Source organism: Numida meleagris, chromosome 2 (assembly GCF_002078875.1).
Source record: "Numida meleagris isolate 19003 breed g44 Domestic line chromosome 2, NumMel1.0, whole genome shotgun sequence".
Taxonomy (NCBI): Eukaryota; Metazoa; Chordata; class Aves; order Galliformes; family Numididae; genus Numida; species Numida meleagris.
Window position 1 is genome coordinate 113,394,072 of NC_034410.1, and position 15,092 is coordinate 113,409,163.

The window sequence follows — 15,092 nt, forward strand, 5'->3', positions numbered from 1 at the left end:
GTTAGAACAAATTCCTCTTACAAGGCCTATTTTATGAACAACTTCCAGAACAGTTTGTTGCTGTCCTGTTCCTGAATACAGATATGCAGGTATGGTAGTGAAAAACAAGGTTCATCTAGAGAACAAAGACTTCTGCAGTGTAATACATTTTGGGTACAATAGCATAAGAAATACTGATTAAGAAACAAGTATTATTTCGATCCTTAAAAGGAAGCCCTTTTGGCTCATCAAGAAAGTGTACTATTGACAAAATGGATCTCGAAAATCCTTGAAAATTCCAACTGAAAAAAGAAAGCCAACCAAGGGTTACAATAATTTGGAAACTGCAGCATAAGTAGAGCCATACTGAATATGAACATGAGACACATTTAGTTTAAACCTCAGAACGGGATTTTCTCAAAGGGGGATGGAAACATAATGTTTGCTATATGCAAAATATAAAGATTGCCTCACCATCCTTTTAGATACAGCATATGAACATATCTGCTAAAAGTCAAAAGTGAAAGACTCAAGGAAGCTGCCAGACCTAGGGAAAATGAATGTTCTGCAAATATATTTATTTTATATGTAAAGTGAAGCAAAGAAAATATTGTTAAATATTTACTCATCACCCAGTAGCTTATTAATGTTTGTCACAGCAGATACCGCTGACTCTATAGAGTGTGGGCAGACATGGTCCTTACCGATAAAATCCCATGTCTGAGACTCATAGGTAAGCAAAAGCCCTGAAAGAAGAAGTGATTCAAATGCATGAAGAGCAGTTGCATCAGCAAACCTGGCTGTATGAATACAAAATTGTTGTATTTCCTTACCTTTGTTTGTTTGTTTGTTTCCCTGTGATTTTCTTCATCTAGCCCCCAGAGTCTTCTTGAAACAGCAGAGACCCCACAATTATTACTCATGCAACACCAGCAGAGGGATGACATTTGAAAAAATAGGATGGACTCTATTCCAACTACCTACTGCTAGCATTTAAAATTTAGTGTTCTAACACCTGGAAAATAAAAACCTGGTCCCATGCTTTTGATTCAGACTGCCTACGTAAGAGCAGAGGTTCCCTAGAAAGTTCATAAGGAACGTGATTTAGCTTTAGATTTAGCTCTTTTCAGACCTAAAATCCAAACTCTGATTCAGACTGAGGGGAATCAACCACACTTCTACTTCCCTGGGAAAGCTCAACTATGCAGGTTACACACAGGGATGGGATGTTCCTCATCTTTGCTGAAACTATGACTCCTTGTCCTACTGCCTGCAAGACTCATAGCACCAGTAAACAAACGGTGCCATCTGCAAGAAGAAGGGTTCTTATTCACAGTTTCTGACACTCAGAGGTCAATTCAAAGGGAAAACATGAAGCTCCCTGATCTTTGATTAGCTGTTGTCCGAAAAGACAAGACAAGCAAAAACAGACAAAAAAACAAAGCACACATTAAAAACAACACCACCACAAACCAGTTAACAGATTGCAAATGTGCTAAGAGTCATGGGGGACCCTCACAATAAAATCACACTGGGTTTTTCCTTGGGGATACGTTGGCCTTCACATATGAGTTATTTAGGGAACATTCAAAGGTCTACACTATGCAAGAAAGCAGATTAGATGGTCGTAGCAGTCCCCTCTGGTCTTAAGCAATTAATCTCTGACATGATGTCAGAAGGTTGGTTCATCATAGCCAAAGAAGGCAATTTCCTTGCTGATAAATGAAAAACTAAATCAATTTTTATTCCAAGGCAAGGGAGGAATCCCACCACTCCCGAGGGGACTCTTTTCCTGTCCAGGCACTGACCAGCTGAGCAAGGGGCTGTTGCACCAAACACAAAGGAGGGCATGTGCTGCTACCAGGACCTGCATTTATTCTCCTTGCTTCCAGAAAAATATTGGCCACAAAAGGTCGGTCCTGGCCTCTGAAGACACTGATACATTTAGATGAGGGCTTGGCTTTTAAAATACAGAATTTCCATGCTATGCATCTAAATAAATGATGGAAATCAAGGAGGAAAAATGGCCTGATATTTATGTTGCACAAACTAGAAGTGTACCTCTGAACTGCACACGGCTGAAGCATGGCCTTGGCCATGTTTCTTTGGTCTGCATTTCCATCACTAATTTAGCTCTTCAGGTCAAGACTGGACACTGACAGACAATTTTCAGAAAGTTTTACTAGAATAACTGAGTAGATATTGAGTAATTAATTCTCAGATCCCTGAATGGCACTCTGGACAATGTTCTTTTTATCTCCAGATCACCAGGGAGGGAAGTAAAATGTGAGAGGACATGTCCGAGGGCCAAAAAATGAGTAAGCAATGGAGAAGGGCTTGGCAGTGGAACAACCCAGTTACCAGTCCCATAATCCTACCACAAAATATCTCTGTCTCTTAGAAGTCACTCCTTCCATTCCCCAAACACATCTTAAATTTCTGAAAATTTACTTTCCATTTAAATAACATGGTTTCCTCTTTCCTGTACTAAGAACAGAGAAGGAATAACTACGGCCAAAGTCTGACCTCTTCGAGTCAAGAATGGCTGTAACTCAAGATGGCAGAGGAAAGCAAAACCACAAAATGAGTTAAGCACAGTCATCTACAAGGAACAAAAATAAGTATATTACACTGCCTACCATTACATACTTAGTGATACCACTGCCAAAAGGGATTTCTCTGCAGCAAATGCAAATGTAAAGTTTTCACTAATGTGGTTGTAGAAATAATTAATTATATTTTTCTAATTTCTTGTTGGTTAGTTTTAGGCATAAGACAGATAAATTATACATATATTTCTAAAGGACTCATACAGAGAAGATGTTCAGAAATAATTGGAAGAGGGGCCACGGAGCCTTTATTTTAGCCTTTATTTTGTCTTTGAGGCATCTTCCCAGTCAATGAGCCTCTGTGAAAGATTAATGTAGTTTGAACTTTTATTGTGGAATATCATTTGTGCACTGTCACACATAGCACAAATGGCGCTTCAGTCACAGTTCGGTAACATTCCAGCATATTATTTCCGAGGCATTTGAGAGTTTAGAGAATTATTGAAGGGCACGTTGTACTCATTTGGTAATAAAGCAGAGTGCAGTTGCAGTCTCCATATGATTTCAACAAATGGAATCAATGTTAATTTCATTGAACGTAGCAAAATAGTTGTGATAATAACCCTAGTGAAATATTCCACTAGAGAAAATAGATAAAATACAGTGTTACAGGGTTTTATATCTTCTCCACAAAGGATTCTGGAAGAAATACAGAAATGAGTGGAATAAGATATTTGGAAAAATCCTAAACATTTAAAATACATGCTCATTTGCAAATAAAAATTGATGTCTTTATACTTTGATTTTAGGAATGTGCTGCAGGAGAAAGAATTAAAAAATCAATCACATTCTTTTCTCACCACTGATACCTACATTTCAGACAGTGTAGATGTTTCAGTTTGGCATTTTTGTTCGTACAAATACATGTTATACTGATCCTGAAAGTAAACACTTCCAAAAGCCATGATTTGTTAGCACTGCCTTCATGTTATAGCTAATTAGTCAATAATTAGTCAAATAATTAAAAATATAATTATCTAGCCATGTTGTCTTTTTTAAATGAGGAACTCATTCACGATCTGATTCCTTTTTCTGATTATCTGGGGTTCTTTTTGCTGCTACAGTTTAAGTGAATAAACGTTGGTTGTTTTTTTCTCTCCTTTTGAATTAAAACAGGATTCTGTTAATAAACAGACAAGTGCTTATTAATATGCTATCACCAGTAAAGGGACAAATATCCAGCTAAATACTTATTCAGCTCCCACCAGATGCAAATATATCTACAAGAACCATCACTGATGTGCTGGAGACCTCTAGAGCTGTAGCTCTTCTCATGAAACTACACTTGCTAATATTACCAGTTATTAGGGCTACAATTTAGGTACTCTGTACCAGGCTTAAATTAAAACAAAGCAAAACAAACAAGCAAATAAAATAATGAATAAATCAGGAGGTCCTTTGTAGAACTGTCAAAATACCTCTTTATTCAGAAAATGTATAACATCCAAACAGTCACTGTACTTTCAGTACCTTTAGATAGTTGAAGAATAAGAATATCAGCCTTCAGTAAGGCCCCAGTGCCACAAATGGGACATGGGACCAATGCCAGAGAAGAAAAACAAAGAGAAAGGTGTCAGCGGTATATGTTGGTGCTCAGAAAAGTGACTTAGAAATAAGACAAAACATCTGAGCCACAGAACAACCAAAATCAGGAATTCTAAAAAGTTTTAACCACCCTTAACTATCTCCTGTCAGCTTTTACCAAGGCTACGCGATTTCCAGTTCGTAAAGTCTGCATGAAAGGACTGATAGATTGCAAGATATTTGTGGATCAAGGCACATAGTTCATCACACTCCTCTGAGCTAAATCTATGTTATTGATTTAAAAATCAGAATATATAATATCAGTACTGCCCAATGATGGTGTTCACGCTCTTACATACCTACCTTTTGTAGTTGTGTTGCCACTTAATGAAATTCTAATATTCTGAATTTTTTTCTTCTGGGCACAAAGATAGCAAAAGGAGTAATAATTGTAAGTTTTTATTCCATGCTCCACTTCAGCCAACTCCTTCATGTGCATATTTTAGGGGTGAACTGTTGGATTGCTGTGAAGAGACTCTCTGCAGTTTCATGAAGTTAAATCTGGTCACAAAGCCAAATACAGGTTTTTTCGTTACTGTACAAATACGGAAGGAGAAAGGTCCCTTTCCAAAGAACAGCAACTGCAGATGGAAATGGAAAGTAAAGCCAGGAGAAAATGTATAATTTGAACAAAATTCATGCCAATCATCTTGACTCTTTAAAAAATATGAAATACTTTTATTTTACCAGCTGCAAGTTATTCCTGTCAAAAATTCACAAAAAGCCACCTATCTAACTTAACCCTTATGATTGCTTGAAATCACCCATTATGGTCCTAACCAGCTTCAATTAAATCTCCATGACAAATGTATCCTACCATTGGAGAGTTAAATACTAAAGATGTAAGCTTTTCAGACCACTTAGGTGAGTAGGTTTCTTGCCTGAACAAGAGCAAAGAGATCAAAACTTTTAACTACAGTGATGAGGACTAGCATGTAATTCTGGTCAAGCATAACTTGAAACTTCTAGGCTAAATACCTCTCATAATCTGAGATATTTGCTTTGTTATATGGTTATTTTTCCAAGAAAACTCTTGACCATAATTGGTACCAAGTTGTGGGTATGGCAGGTGTATAGAAAACTTAAATTTTTGTCTCTTAATACGTAATACTAGAGATGGGAAACATTTTTGCCTTCATACAGGACCCAGATGGCGAACTGTGAAAACTTAATTTCGAGAGCATTCAGGCTGACAGCTCTACAAGCAGCAAGCTGAATTTAACTTATGTGATTATGACACATACACAAGACTCTTCAACCAAGTGGTCCAGTGCTCCACCTATTAGACGCATGCTTACAAGATCACAAACGCCTTCAACATACAGATCAAATCTGATTTCTACACTAGAAATCACATGCAAACATGCACAGAACGAACCTCCATGGGCTGCACTGGCAACAAGGATGTTAATTCAACAATATTTTGCAAGGAGTACCACAGAGTACTGTCTTGTAGGTAGAACCTCTTTTGCTCTGTATTTTACCTAAAGGATTTCACTCATGAGTGTTATGCCTTACTCAATTTCATGCTGGCACACCACCTACTGACAGCCCAGCACTGCTTTCAGTATCAAGTGTTTCTTAAAATCTTCTGCAGTCATTATGTGAGCCCATGAGCTCTGATCCTGAGATGCCTGGCCATGCACAGCAAGTGCAGCAGCATTTGTCGGGACTCTGAAAAGAGAAAGAATTGAGAAAAAGAGACTGTAGGCCCTTGGTGATGTATTGATAAAAAACAGTAAGCTCACCCATTCAATGTTTCAAGCCAAGCAGTGACAAATGAATTGTCTCCTAACCGAATGAGAATCAGGCAACCAGACAGCAGGCAAGTGCCAATGTCAGTTCAAGATTCTTTTGATTCCAAATTAAAGGTGTTTGGGCATTTTAGTGGTTGCAGATTTTCTGTACTGTGCACAATATACAAATGCAGTAAAGCACCATCTTCTTTTCCTTTCTGACTTTTCTTTATACTGCACAGCTCAATAAGGTTGAACTTCCTATTTTCAGCAATGTTTGATTTTCTTTCTTATGTACTTAATACTCTATAGGCAGCACCCTTGCACCTCACAAGTTACTCTAACGAAGAGAAAACCATGCCAAAAGAGTTAATCATTGTAATGAAACTAAGATTATCTGAAAACAATTGCCCACAATGCACATTTCTCAGAGTTGAAACTGCCTGTATATCAAGTTAAACAATCCCTTCTTCATTTAGTAATGCCAGATTTTACATATATGCCCTCTCATTCTGCCATCTTTGGCATTATTTAGGGTATCCTGCTCCAATGACTTCGCTGCCTTAGCAACCTAGAGACAGCTAGTTGTCTTCCTCCCTGCCTTCCTATGTCACCTCTGTTTGGACTGACATCTCCAGATGTCAGTCTATCTGTTTCACCTCAATGTGAAACTTTCTTAAAAACCCTGTTTCTGGAATTTCTGATGCTAAGGAGACACCAGTGATAAAACACAGAGTGAGAGGCTGTTACATGTCTGACCGACTTGAACAACTATATGACCACCTTCCTTTTACTCTGCTCATAATATGAAATGCACTCAGTCACACCAGTGGAATTAGTGTTCCTCACTGCAAAGACCACCAGTTGCTTGTCTCTGTTAGATGCTATTTATGACAATAAATGAAGGCACATTTGCTCTAAACAACCCTAGTGTTGCAGTCTCACAAAGAGATCAGTCTCTAGTCTAGAAGTCTCGTGTGTCTAATCATCTCTAGGGTCAACTGGAAAGCAGGAGATTAAGGCTGATCTGATCCCATTACAGGGTATTTGAGAAGGAAGCAGGAAAAATGCTACAGATTAACCTTTAACAAGTTTCACACAGAAGTCTAAGGAATTTATACAGATTCTGCCTAGCTATACAAGTATGTGTTCATTTTATTACGTGTGGTCTTAGTGGTCATACTTCTGCACAGGGCTTTGTGCTCTATTGGCATTTCTCTATTTGGCATGCAGACATCAGCACACATGGCAGAAGATCCACCAAACCATCAACTCCCACTTCATCTGAGCAATGTCATTAATGTCCACCTTCAGAAGGAAAACACAACAACGCCCTCTCTTGCCCAAGTGAAGCATGAACGATTTGATGACCCCCAAGTCAGATGGGGATAGCAGAGAACCAGAGCTCTGGGATCATCAGCCAAAAATTGCTGCTACTTGACACCAACTGACTTTTCTACCTAGAGAAAGAAGAAACAGTAAGAGTTAATGCTAAATTGGCACCACAAAAACCAACAGCAAATAAGCACAGGTTCCTGTTGCACAAAGGCCTTGGTATTTGTAGGAAAAACACTCTCTTTACTTCATTTTTAAATGTTGCTGATAAAATTTCATGAAATCAAACCATAACACTTAAACTAATGAAGATCCAGCAGATGTTGAATCTGTGTTATTTTATAGCATTGTTTTATCTGGGGAAAGAATCCAGTTTTGCTAAAATATTAATGAAAAATGCTCATTTTGCTTCTGGATTCACTGAATGCCTGTGTTCAATGGTTTGTTCCTGTTTTCAGTTCCCACTGTGGCTTCTTAATCTTACTAATCAGATAGCAATTGCAATAGCATATATTAGACATAAAAGAAGAACCGGTAGTCTCTGTGTACTGAACTATTAGACGTGTACTGTGAACAGGACAACACAGAGGCTGATATCTACCAGTGTTCTCTGGAAGCCTGTTCATTTGAAGCCAAATTGAATTTAGGTAACTTTTGGTTGTCCATACAAGACAGATATAGGTCAAAGGAGACATTCTGAGTCTTGAACTCTAGACTAAAAATCTCACTTTGAGTAAAATATCAAGAGTTTATTACTTTTATCAAGGTATCTTGGAAGTTTTCACACAAATACTGTGTATCGCATACAGGCTAACCATGAAAAAAACAACAAAAAAATAGTACTGAACAATGAAACTCATCATAAGCCAATGGTTTGCAACCATCCAGCTTTACCATGAGTCCTTCCCACTTGGGACTTTTGTTAAGGCTGTGTCTGAATTCCCTTCTCTGCCTGACTGATGGGAGAAAATCTCTTTTCCATCCTCACATGAGAAAACTCAGTTTCTGTCATCTCCATAGCACACAATCCTATGCCCGTTTTTTCCTGAATCACACTGCTATACATGCCTCTCTGCTGTTATACATCTGTTGTGGCACTAGCTCATATCCCCACTGTCATTTTCTGAGTCAGTATTTGTACTTCTGTCTCATGTTGCGAAGAAAACGTCTCTAGTGGCACTATGCTTTAATCGGTATCAAAATATTTGGTAGCGTAGTCAGTAACACCCACAACTTCATTTATATTGTTTCTCTCTGTATGGAATATTGGTATCTTCATCTATATAGTATAGTTATAACCATATTTTTTTATTTTACCAACGAGATCCCTGGTTTTGAGCAGTTCGTTCCGGTAGTATGTGTCCAATCCTCAGGAAAATGTCAAGAGACCTCAGAAGGGTATTTAATTCTACATTAGTTGACATTACACCAACATCTTCAGTTGCACTGACAAGCAAGGTCAGCAAGTCTAATACTAGGCCAGGTGGGGCCACAACACAAAGGCATTCCAAAAATTACTGCATGGTCGATCTTCTTGGTCAGTGGCTTTGCCCACCCACCAAGCTGACTTCTGTTGGAAAAGTCCCATGATGGAAACAAGGCTAAACACAGTCATGTGTCCCATGTACAATCATCCTGCTAAAATGTTAAAAGCATTTATTGCTATAAGAATGGGATAAAATTTAGCATTTTAATATATTGCATAGAACATGGTTGTTGAATGAGCACTGGAGGGTTGAAATCTACAAAAAAACTGATGCCTATATCAGAAAGTCCAGGTAACAAGAGCATTTCTCTCTCCAGTATGCACATGCATCCACACACATGTGACCAAGTTAACTGATTTTTCAGTAAAATATTTTAAGTAGGGCCTACAGGAAGAAAAAATATGTATTTATTTCTGCTTGGTCTCTTTTAGAATAAAATAGTTACAAGGCCCTATGGAAAAACAAACCAAACCAAACCAAAACATAACTGAATCTCTTCTTTATCCCAAATTAAAATACTTTTTGGGATCTTTACTACATTATATGTATAAATAACATTTGGGTTAGTTTCCTCTAATTTCATGACTAATTCCTCTATTTTTTGGAAGCTAATCTCCAAGCTGCAGGAAGACAGTACTTTCTGAACGATAATATACAGTAGCGTAACTTGGATCTCAGATTTTGCCCTCGTTAACCAGGGACATTAACTATGATCCAAAAAAAAGACTAAACACAAACAGAATGGTGACCGCTTTTTTGTGCCTCTCATTAATTCTTCGTTTATGTGCCTCTCAGGTATCTAATGCCAACAGAAACACTGGAATAAATGAAGAAGAGGGGCATTGCTCACATTCATGTATTTAGAAAGCAACTAGAGGAAACTGAGAGGAGGCCTCATAGCAGCCTATAGCTTCTCACACAGGGAGCGGAGGGGCAGCGCCGAGCTCTGCTCTCTGGTGACAGTGACAGGACCTGAGAAAATGGCATGGAGCTGCATCAGGGGAGGGGCAGCTGGAGGTTAGGGACAGGTTCTGCACCAGAGGAGGGTGGAGGGCAGAGGGCATGGAACAGGCTGCCCAAGGCAGTGGTCACAGCCCCAAGTTGCCGGAGTTCAAGTTGCATTTGGACAACATTTTCAGACATAGGGTATGAATTTTGGGTGATCTTGTGTGGAGCCAGGGGTTGGATTCAATGATCTGTGTGGGTCCCTTCCAACTCCAAATATTCTGTGATTCTAACTCACACCAACGGGCTATAGGGACACGGGGTGAAAACCCACTGCAGAAGGCCCAGCGCTGCGCTGTGCAGACCAACGTGCAGACCACCAGCCTCAGTTGCTGTTAGACACCCCATCCACAGACCTCTGGGCAACTGCTGTGGCCTGGGCACAAATACTTCTCTCAAGACTGGAGCATAAGACATATCCCTTCTCTGTAAACAAAGCACAGCCTAGAAGGTGGCATGAACAAAACAAGAGGGTGGCTTGTTTTTTTAGGAAATAAAACATATGAAGAACAGTTGAGGCAACTTTAGTTGTTCATTGTGGAGAAGAGAAGGCTGAGGGAAGACCTCATTGCTCCCTACAACGACTTGAAAGCAGCAGCAAGAAGGGTGCCAGTCTCTTTTCTCAGGTGACAAGTGACAGGTCAGAGGAAACTGCCTCAGGTTGCACCAGTGGAGGTTTAGATTGGATGTGAAGAAGAGTTTCTTCACAGAAAAGGTGGGGAGGCATTGGAACCATCTGGCTGTGGCACTAAGGGGCATAGCTTAGCAGTGGAGTTGGTAGTGTTAAGTGATGGTCAGACTTGATGCCCTTAGAGGTCTTCACCTAAATGATTCTATGTATTTGCAAAGAGCCTGGGCTAAATTCTGATTTCAGTTATACCAGGATCCTCTCTTTACAGAATAACACAGAGATAAAATCAGCCCGTGCTTGCAGTCCTGCCAGTAGGTCACCTTAGGACTTCTGTCACTCATGCAGGTGCTACGTGGAACACAAATACACACAGTTTTACACACCACCACACAGTTTCAAGTGTACCTGAGACTGTCTTAGCAGTTATGAATAAATTAACTGCGAGAACAAACAGCTGCCTTTAGCTAGAGACAAAGCTTTACCTCCACAGGAAGCTTTCGTTCTAAAAACAAACGAATAAATAAAAACACAGCGAGATCCAGGTGAGAGGGGCAAAACGCAGCGCTCGCTCCCTCCCAACTGCCCGAAGCGTTCAGGAAGCGACCAGCAGCGCCGCACAGGAGCAGCGCGGCGGGCCCGCTCGCAGCGGCACTGCCATGCTGCCATCTAGCGGTCGGCCGCCGCCCTGCCCGGCCTTCCCGGCCGTTAACTACGTATTTAGTAACCCCAGGATGGAACGAATGAAAAGAGCGTTTTAAAAGCATTGTAGTAACAGCAAAATAAATGAACAAAACAGAACAAAGTATGCAGGAGAGGAAGCTGGTCTACTCAAAAGAAAATGCCTACTTACTTGGTAGGGATTTCACAGTGGTCTGTGCTGGGAGATGCTGGAGTAAGATGAGAAGATCAGATATAGTCTCCTGGGTTTTTGCTCTGTGAATTTTACTGCTGTTTACAGTACAGTTTTCCAGTTTATCCTGCCTTCTGTACCAGCCTCTGGAGTTAAAATCCCAGACAGCGAGCTGCTCAGGTCCAGAGCTGGCTATGTTGGGGTCCAGTTGTCTTGTAGTGTTGTCCTAGCTTACTACAGGGAGAAGAAAAGGGAAAACTCACCTATAGGGGCAAGTCATGGTCACTTCTGAAGAAAGTGTGGTGCAACAACTTTAAACCAAACATTTTCCTTAGATGTGTAGCTCCTTCCCTTGCCAGATTTAAGAGCCAGGCGGAGGAAGGTCTGAGGGAAGTACGTCCTTGCCAAGACAACGCAAAGATAGCAGAAAAGACTGTACATGATACAGTGACTGCTCAGGGGTATTTCTGTGGCATTGCAAAATGCTACTAATTATTTATATACGGCTTAGAAGAGGTGAGTCTTAGAAAAGGAAAACCATTACCTACAGACAAAATGTATGTATCATTTTTACAAGGTGAACTTGGCTTTCGGGTAGTATGGTTAGGTTGCGGTTGGACTTGTTGATCTTGAAGGTCTTTTCCAACCTGAGCAATTCTATGATTCTATGCTTCTATGCCTTATTTCCATGGAAGAAAGTTTCCCATTAATAGATATTGAACAGCTCACAGACTTCTTTAGAATCAGCTTAAGGAGAGCACAGCAATCACAACAGCATTATGTGGGGGGCACTTTTGTCAGCATTGACAATTTTTATCCTGTACAAATGGTGGTGTTTAACAAAGACATATGTTTACACAGATGGAGGAGGGAGGTTGTAGTAATGGTGTGATTGAAAGTAAATGGGATTGGTTGAGTAGCTGATGCCAGCTGCCTAAGAGTAGGTGGCTACTCAAGATGGGCTGCAGTCAGCAGGATCAGATATCGGAAGTTTGCTGGGTACTGTTATCATGCACTTCATTGATCCCAGTCTCATCACTCAGCAGCTGCCATAAGCCCCAGCAATGCTTAGTTGCAGTTTTGCTGCTGTCCCCTTGGCTAAGCCAGGAGGTTTGTCTGTGCAGCTGCCTTCCAAGCAAGGCTTTCAGGGACCCCTGCACCATGCAATTTGGTGCTCAGGATTCAGCAGTACACTTTAAGGTTTGGTGTTCCCACCCTAAAGGACACAAAATATGCATTGACAGTATTTAAGCACAAAACCATTTAGAACTGGGCACACAGCACACAGGTGAAAGCAAGACTTGAAATTTCCCACCACTTTGCAAATGGAGAATTTGTTTCAGGTTTCCCCTCTCTATCCTCCCCTTGTGCTGGCTGACCTTCCCACAACCCAAACACAAATATTTTCAGACAAGAGATAATGGCCTCAAGTTGCACCAATATTGGTTCGGGTTGGATATTAGGAAAAATTTCTTCACAGAAAGAGCGGTGAGGCACTGGAACAGGCTGCCCAGGGAGGTGGTGAGTCACCATCCCTGGAGGTGTTCAGGAAAGGTGGCACTGAGGGACATGGTGAGCGGGCATGGTAGCGATGGGTTGATGGTTGAACTAGATGATCTTAGAGGGCTTTCCCAACCTTAATGATTCTATGAATTCTGTAATTCTACAGCCTTAGCACTGCTTAGCCAGAATAGTATGACACTGGGATGCAGCTCCTGAGCTCTAGTACTTTGGCTGGTCAGAGGGGTTTTCCTAAAGACAAAAGTCCGTTTTCAGGATTTGGCTCTTTGCGAGATATCAATAGGAATATTAAAGCAGTAATAGCAGCAGAGCTAATGGAAATAACACCTGCGGGCCCCACTATTTTTCTCTTAATGACAGTCTTGCGTGAGCAGAGGGTACATTCCTGCCCCACAATCATCCAGCAGCATCTCACCTCTGTTCACAGGCCATGCTGCAGGCTGGTGGCAATGGGGACAGAACAAGGAACAAATAAGTGATGGGGCTATGCTGCATCCTAGCTTTTATTTTGTGGCATTAGTTTTTGTCCTCTCTTCTTCCCATTCTAATTATTGTAAATAATGCAAATTACTTTTACACATTAAAGGTCTTTTCTTCACAAGTAATAATCAAGTCTAGCTCTTGGAGTATTTTCCCAGATGTCAATCCACTCTAAAGAGAAGTCAGCATCATGCTTCTGTAATGTGTTATCTTGTACATTTTGAACAGTGTATCATAAAGCATTTATTTTTAATTTAGATATATTACAACATTTAAAAATCCTAGAAATATTTTTGGTGGTTTTCCCTATTAACTATAATTTCCCATTCTGAATTTATACAGCCCTGATTGAACTGTGCCTGTTTAACTGTAGCACTAGTGAAACCTGAGCCAGGGTTCTTTATAATCAGTACAGTGAAAACCGAAGAAAGAAGAAAACAGCTGAGTTCTCAATTCATCTCCCCCGGGCACACAAATACAGACTGCAGACATAACACAAAAGAAGTCATGACTCTTGAGACATCCCAGGTGAAGGACAAGAAGTGGCCAACTTTAATTTGCAGGGCCCTCACCGTGCAATGGGTATTTGTGCATCTCTCACTTCGGTAATAAGCAATGCAAAGTTGGACTCAATAATCCTTATGAGTCTCTTCCAACTCGGGATTTTCTATGATTCCATGAAAGTCCTGTTTCTAGAAGCTGTTCTCACTGTGAAGGTTTATATACAAGGGCAGGATTTTACCTACTCTGATTTTTCTTAGAACAAAATTTATGAGGATGGCACAAAGTGATTTTGTTGTTGAAATTACTGCAATGGAAGAGATTCTCAAAACAGCCATTATTTGACATTGCTTATTGTGCCAAAGGGACCAGGTAAAACTTTATTTAAATAGCAACAGCATCCTTCTAGCTCACATAATTTACTGTTACGAACAGCAATGCTTTTTATACACCAGAACATCTACACATATGGAGAAACAAAAGCAGCTACATTCACTATAATAATAAGATTGCTTCAGCAGCGTAAATGACAGCCTTAATGCCCAACTGTGTTAAATGGCAGCTATTTCCCTATTATAGCCAGTGATATATCTTCATCGTTTCAGTAATGTGGCCAACAATTGAGAGCTAAGTAGTAGCCACTATTCACCTCCAGTAAGCTTTACAGATATTTTATATGCAAAGAAATAGACTCCTTAAAATATGCCATTTACTACATCCCGCTGAATTACAGTGTATAAACAATAATGGCTATTTGCTAAAACATTACGGCACGTATTTTAGTAAAGGGGTAAAGCCATGAAAACAAGGGACAGTGTATAAGCTTTTAGTTTCATACCAAGATAATGAACACAAATGACTTTGTCAGCATTAACCATGGGACTTTCACATTAACAATATAGGTTTTTATAATCAAAAATCTATTACGGTAGTTCAAGCTTTTATTCAGAATAAAATTAATTTTGCAATAATACAAGGTAAACCATCATCTTTAGACAGTCTCATCTAATGATAAATCAGCACTCTTCCTCTGGCAAAAAGGAACAGCTTTCCCCAAGTATAAAGCTTGTTTTCCCTTGGAACCTGCTTCCAGCTTCCCCTCGCCTTTCTCCCATAATTCCCAAAAACAGGATTCCCCATCCGGCATCTTCTCTCTGACCTTTCAAGTTTAGTACAAATTAACACACCTTGGATTCTTCCCTATTATTCTTATACTTCCCTATTATAACTTTCCTATTCCAGGCCAGACCAAGCAAAGTCTTCTCTTAATGGAAAGCAGCTCAGCTTGGTTTTGTAACAGCACTACAAGTCAGAGTCAGCCCACAAGGTATCGCAGTTGCCAGGATTCCCAACAAGTTTTAGATAAAAGGAGTT